Source organism: Cololabis saira, chromosome 24, assembly GCF_033807715.1.
Source record: "Cololabis saira isolate AMF1-May2022 chromosome 24, fColSai1.1, whole genome shotgun sequence".
In the NCBI taxonomy this organism is placed as follows: domain Eukaryota; kingdom Metazoa; phylum Chordata; class Actinopteri; order Beloniformes; family Belonidae; genus Cololabis; species Cololabis saira.
Window position 1 is genome coordinate 20,621,669 of NC_084610.1, and position 11,539 is coordinate 20,633,207.

Genomic DNA, 11,539 nt, shown 5'->3' on the forward strand with positions numbered 1-11,539 from the left:
CAAAATAAAATTTTAACTATTTTTCTGATTTTTTCAATTATTTCGTTGTCTGAAAGATGGTTCAAATATGTTATTTTGTTATTTGAAAAATTTTAAAATTGTTTTGTTCTATTTTTCTAGATATTTTTAAGGTGAAATAACAGCAAAGCGTATCCGACGACTTCTGAGATCTGCTCGGTTCTTGTTTAACACTGCAGAGGTCAAAGTTCATGAAATGGGGACAGATGTTTGTTCTGTCTCTGACTTGTTGATGGTTGTTTGTTGACGTGTGAGAGAGGCTTTGTACATGACGGCTCTTTATTTGCACCGCAGAGACGAGAAGAAACTCATTTGAACAAAAACGCTGACTAAAGATTAAAGTATTTCTGAGTTTCAGTTTCCAGACACGAGCACAAAGTTCCTGATTTTCAGAAATGTTACTGACCAACAGCAACGCACTCCAGCTTGGGTCCAAACTGATGATAAGGTAATAAACGGAGCAGGGGTTCAAACTACCTCAATGCTCCGTTTACAGAGCAATTAAACACATGATGGTGGTTTCTATGGTTACCAGTCAAAGAATGCCTTGGAACATGCTCTTGAACCAACGATGTTCATTTCTAACATATGAACTAGCTTTTATAGTTGAATTATTTGAATCTGATCACATCAGGAACTATTCAATTAATTCAACTATAACTAAGGTTTAATTAAAGGTAAAAACTTGACTATTCTGCTTTTCTGCTTTGTTTTCTGTACAAACCTTTTCATGAAATAAAGTCTAAAAATTCAAAGTGCCAGTGGACTGGACTGAGTTACTGCTGAGGTACCGACGGATGTTAAACATGGCTTCTGTTAAAAGTCCAATATTGTTATGTTAATGTTTCGCTGTTATAAAGCTGCTGCAGACCAACAACCTCAAAAAGAAGAGCCAGAGGCTTTAAATGTAGATAGAAAACACTGAAAGAAATCCAGAAAACTACTGACAGCGTAGCTCAGGGTGTCAGAGAGCAGGAGCAGAGGGGGTTTTAGTGATCAACATGAGACTACAAGAGGATAGAGTAAATTACTGACAAACAACAAATCTAAGTTACTTACTTAAGTAGAGCGTTACCTTACTAACATACTTAAGTAGACTAATCTTAGTTATTTACAAAAGTAGTAAGAAACTAAGTTATTTATGTTGATAAAGTACTCTCTACTTAAGTATGTAAGTAGAGCGTTACTTTATTAGTACCTTACCAACATAAATAACTTAGTTTCTTACTACTTTTGTAAATTAGTTATGTAAGTAATTTACTCTATCCTCTTCTAGTCCCATGTTGAGCAGTAAAACCCCCTCTGCTCCTGCTTCCTCCTCCATAACCCTCTACCTCTGTGTCCCCGTATTTCGGGGAGGAGACACCCTCACCTCCTCCCCTTCCCCACCACAGTGCCTCCAGTTTTAAGGGCTCCGGGTACCGGCGTCGGGTTTGAACCGGCGTGCACCGACCTCCTGGTGTCTTACAGCCGGGAACTAACCCGCCACGCCACCGATCCCCTTCACACTGAGGACGGTTCTCGTAGCGCATTTAACCTTTGGTTTCAGGCGGTGGACTTAAAAAAACTGAACCATCATAAGTTGTGGCTCCATGACTTTGACCCAGATCCTCCCAGGGATTGAACTTGTATCCTCTGACTCCCCAGGTAGCTCTCTGACACCCTGAGCTACACTGTCAGTAGTTTTCTGGATTTCTTTCAGTCTTTTCTATCTACATTTAGAGTCAAAACCACAAAAGTCTTTCAGCTGTGAGTCTCAAACCCTCAACCTCTGGATTACAGAGCTTCATCTAACCCTCTGAGCTACTTGTCAGACACAATGAAATGCTTTTTTTTTTAAAGCTTTACACTTCATTGTTGGTGGTAGAATTTTGGTCCAAATGCTTTGCTAAAGTAAACTCAGTTTTTACACTTTAAATGAATATTGAAAGGCCTAGTTGAGTTATCTATGTCTTAGTTATTTCACAATAATTTTTGTGATATTATTTCACTAGTTATTTTAAAGTCATATAATTCAGGCAACAGCTCAAAAAACAGTTTTAATAACACAAATCAATATCGAATCGAATCGGATCAAATGGTGATAATTGATTCTCAATCTTAAGAATTGGAATTAAATCGATTCCTGACATTTGATTCGATACCAGCCCTATTAGAATATTAGAATAACACATACAGTTATCTAATACGTTTGTTTTTATCAGGGTTTATAATTCATTATTTTTGCAATCAATGGTTCTAAACCACCTAGAAGGTATTTTTATACTTGATGTTGTGGCAGGATGAGGCTCGAGTCCAGAGGTTGATAAAACAGGACTTTATTCCCAGACAACGGAATCCAACTGACAACAGAACTGACAGTTGACAACTAACAGTAACAAACACGTGTTGCTAAGCAACCAATAAACACTTGTGACCACGCCCCCTTCCCTGCAGTCCTGATGGGTGCGAGGTCCATAATTGTGTCCGCCACAATGTAAACATTATATGTACTTTAGTGAAACGAAGTGTTGTATTTGTAAGACGACGCCAAGTCACATCCGATAGTTAAAGACCTGTTGAGTTTTGGATTAAAAATACGAGGTCAAGTATCTTACATTTTAAGACAGATTTACAAGAAATCTAAAATAATTAACTGTCAAACTTTTATAATCTACAATTATTTGATCTTTATGTACCTTTGTTGACACTGAAATGTTGTGTACTTATGTCATTCCTATAATAGAGCCTCAGTGAAAACACTAGTGAATTAAAGCACATTTATTTATTTTAAATATTTTCAGTTAATATACACATTTATATTTTTATTTATATTTTATCTTAACATTTATATTTTATTTTTATTTGTCATTTTCCCTCATGAGGCTCTCTGTCGCCGCCCTGGTGGCGCTGACGGACATCGTTCTTCCCCCGTTAGAGACTAAAAACGCAGATGAATCTTTCAGAAATCCTAACTGAACATCCTGCTCCTCTTTAGGAAAGTTAATTTAATATCCTATTTTTACAGATATTTACACAAAGTCTTTGCTTTTTTTTGTTTCAGTTTGCTGTTTAAAAATTATTATATTATAAAACGGGAAATTTACGCGAAAGTGGGTGAAATACGGCAGTTTTCCGGCCGAAATGTACGGAAAGGTATGAGTTAAGGTTTAAATTAAAAAGTATTAAAAAGGTAAAGTTCACTTTCATTTTATGGTCATTGAATGGCATATGGAACGACTCTCAAATTAAATAAATAATTAATAAACATTCAACCTTCTACATTTATTTTTCAAAAAATGTTTTGTCTGCATATTAATGGTAAATACCATGTTGGTGCCTTAAGTGCCTATTGAGACTCAGCCTTATTTTATTTCTGTATCTTATTTATTTGTATTGCATTTTTGAATAATGCACCTTGCCTAATTGGTTTGCTGACGTGCTTGAGCTTTTTCTTTTGAATTTAATTTATCAAACACTTCACCAATAAAAATGTGGATTTCAAATCTTCTCTTCTTAGTGATTCAATTGATTAGTCTTGCACTGCAATTTTACAATGTCCTAGAATTCAAACTCTTTATTTGGGGACCTTTAGCAGATATGAGATTAAAATGCGATTAATTAGATAAGGCAAGGTAAGTTTATTTATATGGCACAATTCAACCAAAAGGTCATTCAAAGTGCTTTACATCAACATTAAAAGCAGCAAGACACAATTAAACAGTAAATAACAAATAAAATGAAATAAAATGATAAGAAAAGAGGTGCAAAATTATAGAAAGCAGCAGTTGTTAAAAAGTAAGGGCAGAGGTTTTCCATACTTTTAGTTCCTACTTTGTTCCGCGGTGGTTTTCCATACTTTTAGATTATATTTAGTTCCGCTGTGGTTTCCCGTACTTTTAGATTATATTTTGTTTCACGGTGGTTTTCCATACATTTAGGTCCTATTTTGTTCCGCGGTGGTTTTCCGTACTTTTAGATTATATTTCGTTCCGCGGTGGTTTTCCATACTTTTAGGTCCTATTTCGTTCCACGGTGGTTTTCCTTACTTTTAGATTATATTTTGTTCCGCAGTGGTTTTCCGTACTTTTAGATTATATTTTGTTCTACGGTGGTTTTCCATACTTTTAGATTATATTTTGTTCCGCGGTGGTTTTCCATACTTTTAGATCCTATTTTGTTCTGTGGTGGTTTTCCATACTTTTAGGTCCTTTTTTTTTCGCTGTGGTTTTCCATAACTTTAGGTAATGACACCACCCACGACTTCCTATGTCAAACCATTCAAAAGTTATGGCAGAAAATAGGAACTATGAAATATCGACCAATCAGAAGAAGGGGCGGGGCTAATTTGCACCAATTATGGTCAAGGACTCAAAACAATGTCAGATGACACCACCCACAAGTCTTTATGTCAAACCATTCAAAAGTTATGCCAGAAAATAGGGACTATCAAATATTGACCAATCAGAAGAAGGGGCGGGGCTAATTCAGGCCAATGACGGTCAAGTACTCAATACCGAGTCTGATGACACCACCCACGAGTCTTCATGTCAAACCATTCAAAGTTATGGTAGAGAAAGGTTTTCTAGGGGGCGCTGTTGAGCCATTAGGCCACGCCCATTAATGCAAGCCATGAAATATCAAATTAATTGATTTAACATCCACTCATCTGGTGGCGCTACAACCGATCCTGAATATTCCACCATAGATGTCTTCAGGCTCAGCCTACAATCATGCACATACGTTTTCAACCCCATCAAATCATGTATTGCTGAATTACAGCCAAGTGATGTTTCATGGCGAGCCTTAAACATGACCTCAAACTTCGCCGGATCACTACGGTCAAGCCCTCTGGTAAAACTTAAAAGCTCCGCAATTTAGCGTCAACCATGTGTCGATTGTACAAACCAAGTTGTGAGCCAATCCGATAAAATTTCTAGGAGGAGTTCGTTAAAGTACGAGGCCTGGAAATGACCAGAATTCATAAAAAATGACATTTTCTGTTCAAAATGCTGGACTTCCTGTGTAACTTAGCGCATGGGTCCAAGAGACTTTTTTGTAGGGCTTTGTCTGATACAATAGACACATAAAGGTCATTGCTGCAGGTCAAACCATATTATGGGGCTCGTCAAAAAACATAAAATAGGTGGCGGTATGGAGCCCATTCTTGTTGACCCATGCCTGTCGCCCATAAAATACGTACTTTTTCGCGACTCTGGAAGCGTGTTTTCGAGCATGTTAAAGCGACACTAAGTAACTTTTCACCCTTAATATAATATTTCCAGAGTCATTGTGATGGAACATCAACTTCCAACAGGTTTAATGAACCTCTGTCATGGTCTGAGGGGTCTGTATCACCTTCACTGGCACTATGTAACTTTGACGAGCATGGTAGGAACCCAGCCACACTAAAAAACTACAAATCTTTACGACTTTGACTGCTTTACGGCATACGTCACTTCCCCCTCCTTCCCGATTCGTAGTCGAGACGAAAATGGGCGGGGCTTGGAGCGCAGCTCCGCAGAAGCTGGTAACCCGTTGCTGTTGTGGCTGCAGCAGCTCCACACAACAGACGTGGGGAAAAGATCCTAATGGTTTAACTTTTCACCGCTTTCCTGCTCGGAGGCAGAACCACGCAGGCCGAGTATCTGATATAACAAAGTAAAAGAGTGAAGGTGTCGTCGGCTCGCTTGGATCGCGGCTGTAACGACCAAACACCTTCCACACAGTAAAGCCTGAATTATGGTTCTGCGTTAAATCGACGCAGACCTACGGCGTAGGGTACGTGGCGACGCGCAACGTACGGTGCGTGTCGCCACGTACCCTACGCCGTAGGCTCTGCGTCGATTTAACGCAGAACCATAAATCAGCCTTAAGCCACAAACACTCACACAGACGGGTCGGATCAAAACACGGGTTTTATTCCCCACTTCTCCAGCTAAACGCAGTTGCTGGCCAGCTCTCTGCGGTGCAATTAACCCCAATCTGCAGATAAAACTAGTTTGTTGAGGAAAAAATATTAACTCTTATTTGTAGCTGCAGAGGAAAAAAATTATCTCACGAGGAAAAAAAATATTGCTCACGCCTCGGAGCCTCTTCAGCATAATATAGCAGTCAAAAAAAAAGAAAAGAGAAGTAAGAGGGATACAAAACATGTACTGTATGTTGTACTATTATACAAATTTATTGAAACACATGGCGAGTCAAACATTTACCAAAGCAGCTGCCAAACACTCCTAAACAAGGTAACCGGAGACGGTGGTTCTGCAGAACTGCGGCAGTAAATCCTTATAAAGAGTGGCGCTCCGACGAGGAGCTCCATTCTTTAGTAGTGATTTCATACGGATCCAGACCGTTAATAATCATTATTTTCTCCATATACCGCTCCCTGGCTTCCTTGTTTAAGGTATCCCGGTAAATTCCAGTTCCTTTCCAGCAGTTTAACATCTTTTTTTTGCGTTCCGTCTGTTCACTTGGTGAAACAGAAAAGTAGTTTTGAAAGTCCGTCCCGTCTTCTCTCATCAAAACAAATGCACGCGACGGGACAGGAGTTTTCCGGCAGTACGCGCTGGTGCTCATGGGAAACGTAGTGTTCTTTCTGGTAAAACAATACCGATTTTGTCCAAAGGAGCCGCCAAACTCAGAAAAGCTAATCTAAGTTACGTTGTGCTGCTTTAAGTTTGTGTCTCTTTTTAATGTATTTATGTAGTTCATTGTGTCCATTGTGTCAGTGTGTCGCCCCCTGGTGGTTGGATTGTGCTGTTTTCATTTTGTCTTACAATAAAAAAAAAGCAAAAACAAACAGCCTTTAAACAGACGGTGAGATGAATCACTTGGACCCAAAAAACACAGATCACCAGGGGCCTCATGTACAAAACGTGCGGTGCACAAAAAACGTGCGTACGCAACTTTCTAATCTACGCTCACGGTCGGATGTTCGAAAAGGAATTTGAACGTAGAAAGTTGCGGTTTTTCAAGCACAAATCATGAGGAATCATATGAGGAAAACGTGACGTCAACAATACGTTCACGACACATGAAGGACACGACAGTCCCCAAATCACCAGATAATTACACAAGAGTGGAGCTGCAACAATCTCACAATCAACCACATGATCTGAACAAACAACTAAAGGCAGGAGCTCAACGATGGAACCAGCAAATCCCCATGGCACCCAGACCGGTCTCTCCTCCTGCGGATGCAACACTCCAAGTTACAGCAACCTTTCTCTTTATTTCTCATGTTTGCACCTCGATAATCCCGTTGTCACAAGTCGTCTTTATTTCTGCAGCAGAGGAATCAGATCGTGATGCTAGATGTTTTAAATATAAGTTCATGTTGTTGTATACGTTTTGGTCAAATGTATTAGAAGTTTTTGTTTATTACAGGTAAAAAACAAACTTCTTTGATTCAAACACAGAAATTAAGTTCAGCTGCCTCCTGCTGCAGAAGGTGGATAGGTGGATCTCATGAGGGGAACTTTAGATTCATTTCAGATATTCCAGACATGTTTTTTATTATTTTGTATTTCATTTTAATTTTTGTTACATAAAACATGACATTCATGGTGGAAAAAAGTACAAATACTTATATTTCCACAATGCCCCACAATGCCCAATGTCCCACAACAGCAGATTTAGAAACTTTTAAAGTAGGAAATGTTGTTTTTTACGTTCAAGCACCGAATAGTTCCATCCTAGGTCAAAGTTCTACAACCGAACCTGATGTGAATCATAAATCCAGGCTGGAGTTTGATGCATTTTTACGAGAAGACGTTTTCTTCTTGCTTTTCTGTCCTTTAAACATTTAAACATGTTGAAGTAAATTTGTCCTTCATCTGTTTTCCATGTATACTCCCAACTAAAACAACTCCCAATGATCCAAACCGGGAATAAATATCCCTCTGCTTCACATAAATGTCATTATTGTCTCTTTTCTCCATTAAAAGATGGATAATAACTGAGCCTTTCAGGAAGAACGTCAGTCAATCGTATACTGTAAGCTTATAACATGTCATAAGGGATACATTTGTTTTATGAATGTGAACATACTTTAGGTTTCTGGAAAAAATTTGAAGAATTTTTTGACATACAAATTAATAATGTAATTAAATTAGAAGCTAAAGATATCTTACTATATTACGAAAACCAAAATTACAAAATTCAACAACTGGTCAACTTAATGATTCTTGTTGCTAAGTTTCACATTCATAAGGCAAAATTCTCCAAATCCTGTCCAGCCTTAGCTCCCTTTAAACTTGATTTCAAAATGTAATACAATTGGTTAATAACAAAAAATGTAATACCACTGTCAACCTCATAAAAGAAATGTTTACGGATATCTGAATGTATTGCCTTCCTTTTATTATTGAGTGTAATTGTTAATGTCACGAACTACTTGCACTTTATTGTAGCTTTTTTTGTGAAGAGAACAATTTTATATTTTTTGGACTATAATGATGCCTATGTATGTTTGTTTTTTATATTATTGAATGATGCCTGCCATTTATTTTAATGTTATTGTATTTTCTGGAATTTAAATAAAGTTTCATACAAAAAAAAAAAATAAATAAAAATAACATGTCATAAGGGAACCAAAGTGCTGGACTGGTGAATAAAAACACAACAAAATAATATTAAAGTGAATAAATAAACATGCAAATGAACCAACAATGAGCAGACATGTCACAGAAACCAGCAGCAGATGATAACCTGATAAAGTAGGTGAAACCTTTGTGGTGTGAAGCTGCTGTGAGCTGCTCGGGGTCAGGAGGAGGTGCTGCTGCAGCAGCAGCAGCGCTGCGCCGCTAGGGGGCAGCAAAACACCGGGGACTTTCAGCCTCGGAGAGCCTGACGTCACAGCTCCAGTTGGAATCCCGCATCTCAGTCCTGTACGAGTCTAATTGTAGTCTCGCGGGACTTTGAGAAGACTCATGGAAATGTTGAGGAAGTTTATAAATTAAGTTTCTCCTGAAGCTAAGGATTTCTCAGGATTTTGTTTTCATAAAAATGCAATTTTAAACCACTTTTGTTCTGAAAATGAGCATAATTTAAAATGATTCACTCAGAAATGACAAGAAAAAACACAAATGTTTAAACTACTGACTGGAAATAAACTAAAGAACACAAGAAATGTGAAATGTGTGCAATCATGACTAAAAACAAATAATAATGTTATAATAAAATAACAATTATTAATGATAATAACAACAATAATAACAATAATAATAACAATGATTACAATGGTAATAATAACAATAACAACAATAACAGTAATAATAATAATGATAACAACAGTCTGTTTCAACGACTCGCTCTGTTCCAGATGATCAATGAACTGACTTCAAGAAGAAAACAACATATTTGTAGCACTAGCTAAGGCTAGCTGACTGAAGCTAACTGTACTAGCTAAGGTTAGCTAGCTGAGACTATATGACTGAGGCTAGCTGCCTGAAACAAGCTGAACGAAGGTCAGCTAAGGCTAGCTGACCAAGGATAGCTGAGAAAGCGGACTAAAATTACCTGAGGCTACCTGACCGAAACTAGCTGGTGCTGGCTGAGGCTAGCTGAATGAGGCTACCTGACTATGGCTAGCTGCAGTAGTTGAGACTAGCTGAGGTTAGCTGACTGATGCCGCGTTCCATTTACCTCGGAAATCGGAACTCGGAACTGGGAATGGCGTCCCAGCCAAGTTATCAGCGTTCCAGTTACAAAGTCGGAAAACAAATGGCCACGTCCACGAAAGCTTTTCTAGCTCTTGCCTTGTCCAAATACAAGCAACTTCTGGACAAATATGCGGCCCTACTGCAACTTTCAAACACGGTGGATGAAGAGGAAACAGAAATGAGCACAGCTCTCTTCTACTTACTGTTTACAGCGGGGGCAGCCATGTTGGAATGTTAACTCGGGGGTGGTGAAGATTCTCCGACTTTCCGAGTAGGAAATCCCACTTCGATGGGTGTTCCAGTTGAAAATTCCGACTCGGAACTTGGAAATTCCGACTTCCGAGGACAAATGGAACACATGTACTGAGACCAGCTGAGGTTAGCTGACCGAGGCTAGCTGACTGAAGTTAGCAGAAGCTAGGTGACTAAATTCTGAATTCCGTATCATGCTAGCTTAGCTAAATGGATGTTAGCTTAATTTAGAGATATTTAATCGAATTTAAACTTAAGATCCACAAAAATGTCCTGACAGATTAAAGGCTCCGACCCTCCCCCATCACTGCAGTTTAATGTTTTTATGTACAGTAATCCCTCGCTACAACAAGGTTCACCTTTCACGTCTCGCTGCTTCATGGATTTGCATTGTGTTCTGCATTCTGATTGGCTAAGCAATCTCCCTGCTTCTTCACTTCCTGTGTGTCAATGACGTTAAGGTTTAATATGTACATGTACATGTACATAAAAAAAAAATAGCTTGCCAAATTTAAAATTGCAAATTTTAACAAAACGTTCTGCACCGATTCTCCCGTTCAAATCCAGTTTCTTGGGTCACGGTGGGGCGGTGCTGATGCTCGCGCTGATCTCCGCAATTTGAAACCTTGTATAATAATTGTAATTGTTCACGGATTTCACATATCATGGGTTCTTTTTGGAACATAACCCCTGCCAAAAACGAGGGATTACTGTGTATCTTTTACTTTATTTGATCGATAATGAAAATATTTTATTTCATATTCAGATTCAGATTACTTTTATTTGTTTTTGTGTTAAACACATAGTAATTTGTCACGGTGGTAACAGTGTGCGTTTGTGCCGTTTGTTACAGCCCTGTATCATTTCAGATCCTGCTGAAACGATTAAAGTCGTAGCTCGGTTCTTAGAGTTCCGTAAGTCGACCAAAAATTCTGAAATTCAAGCATTTAGTTGATTATATTACAATACAAACCATGTACAAAGCCAGAAACAAACTTCTACCTCCACATGTCCAGAATCTGTTTAAAATGAGGGACACCAGATACAACATGAGAGGAACTATTATTTGAAAAACCGAAAACCCGAACCAATGTAAAAAAAATCACAGTCAAAGGGGTGAACATCTGGAACAACTGTCCTGTAAATATCAAATCATGTTGTACACTATTCAGCCTTAAAATACTTTTTAATTACATAATTTCTCGTTATGGTATGGAAAATTAAGTTTGCCAACTTCTGTACTGTTATAATTTGGATTTTGAGCAATGCACTACTTTTTTTTTTTTTTTGCTATGATGGGAAACTTAAGTTTATTTTTGGGGTTTTTGAGCTATGCGCTATTTTTTATTTTTTGCTATGATGGGAAATTTAAGTTCATTTGGGTTTTGAGCTCTGTGTCTTTCTTTATTTTGCTATGATAGGATATTTGAGTTTACTGATAAAATAATTTCAAAGTTTTTTGAGCTTTGCTCTTTTGTACAGTATTTGCTGTAACCAATGTAAGGTACCAGTAAAAGGGGTAGGTATATATGTAACATAGTTGAAAAGGTTGTAGTTAAAATCCCGCTAAATGGGGAAACTACGCCACCTGCTGTTCTACATGCCTGCATCAGGCTTCATATTAG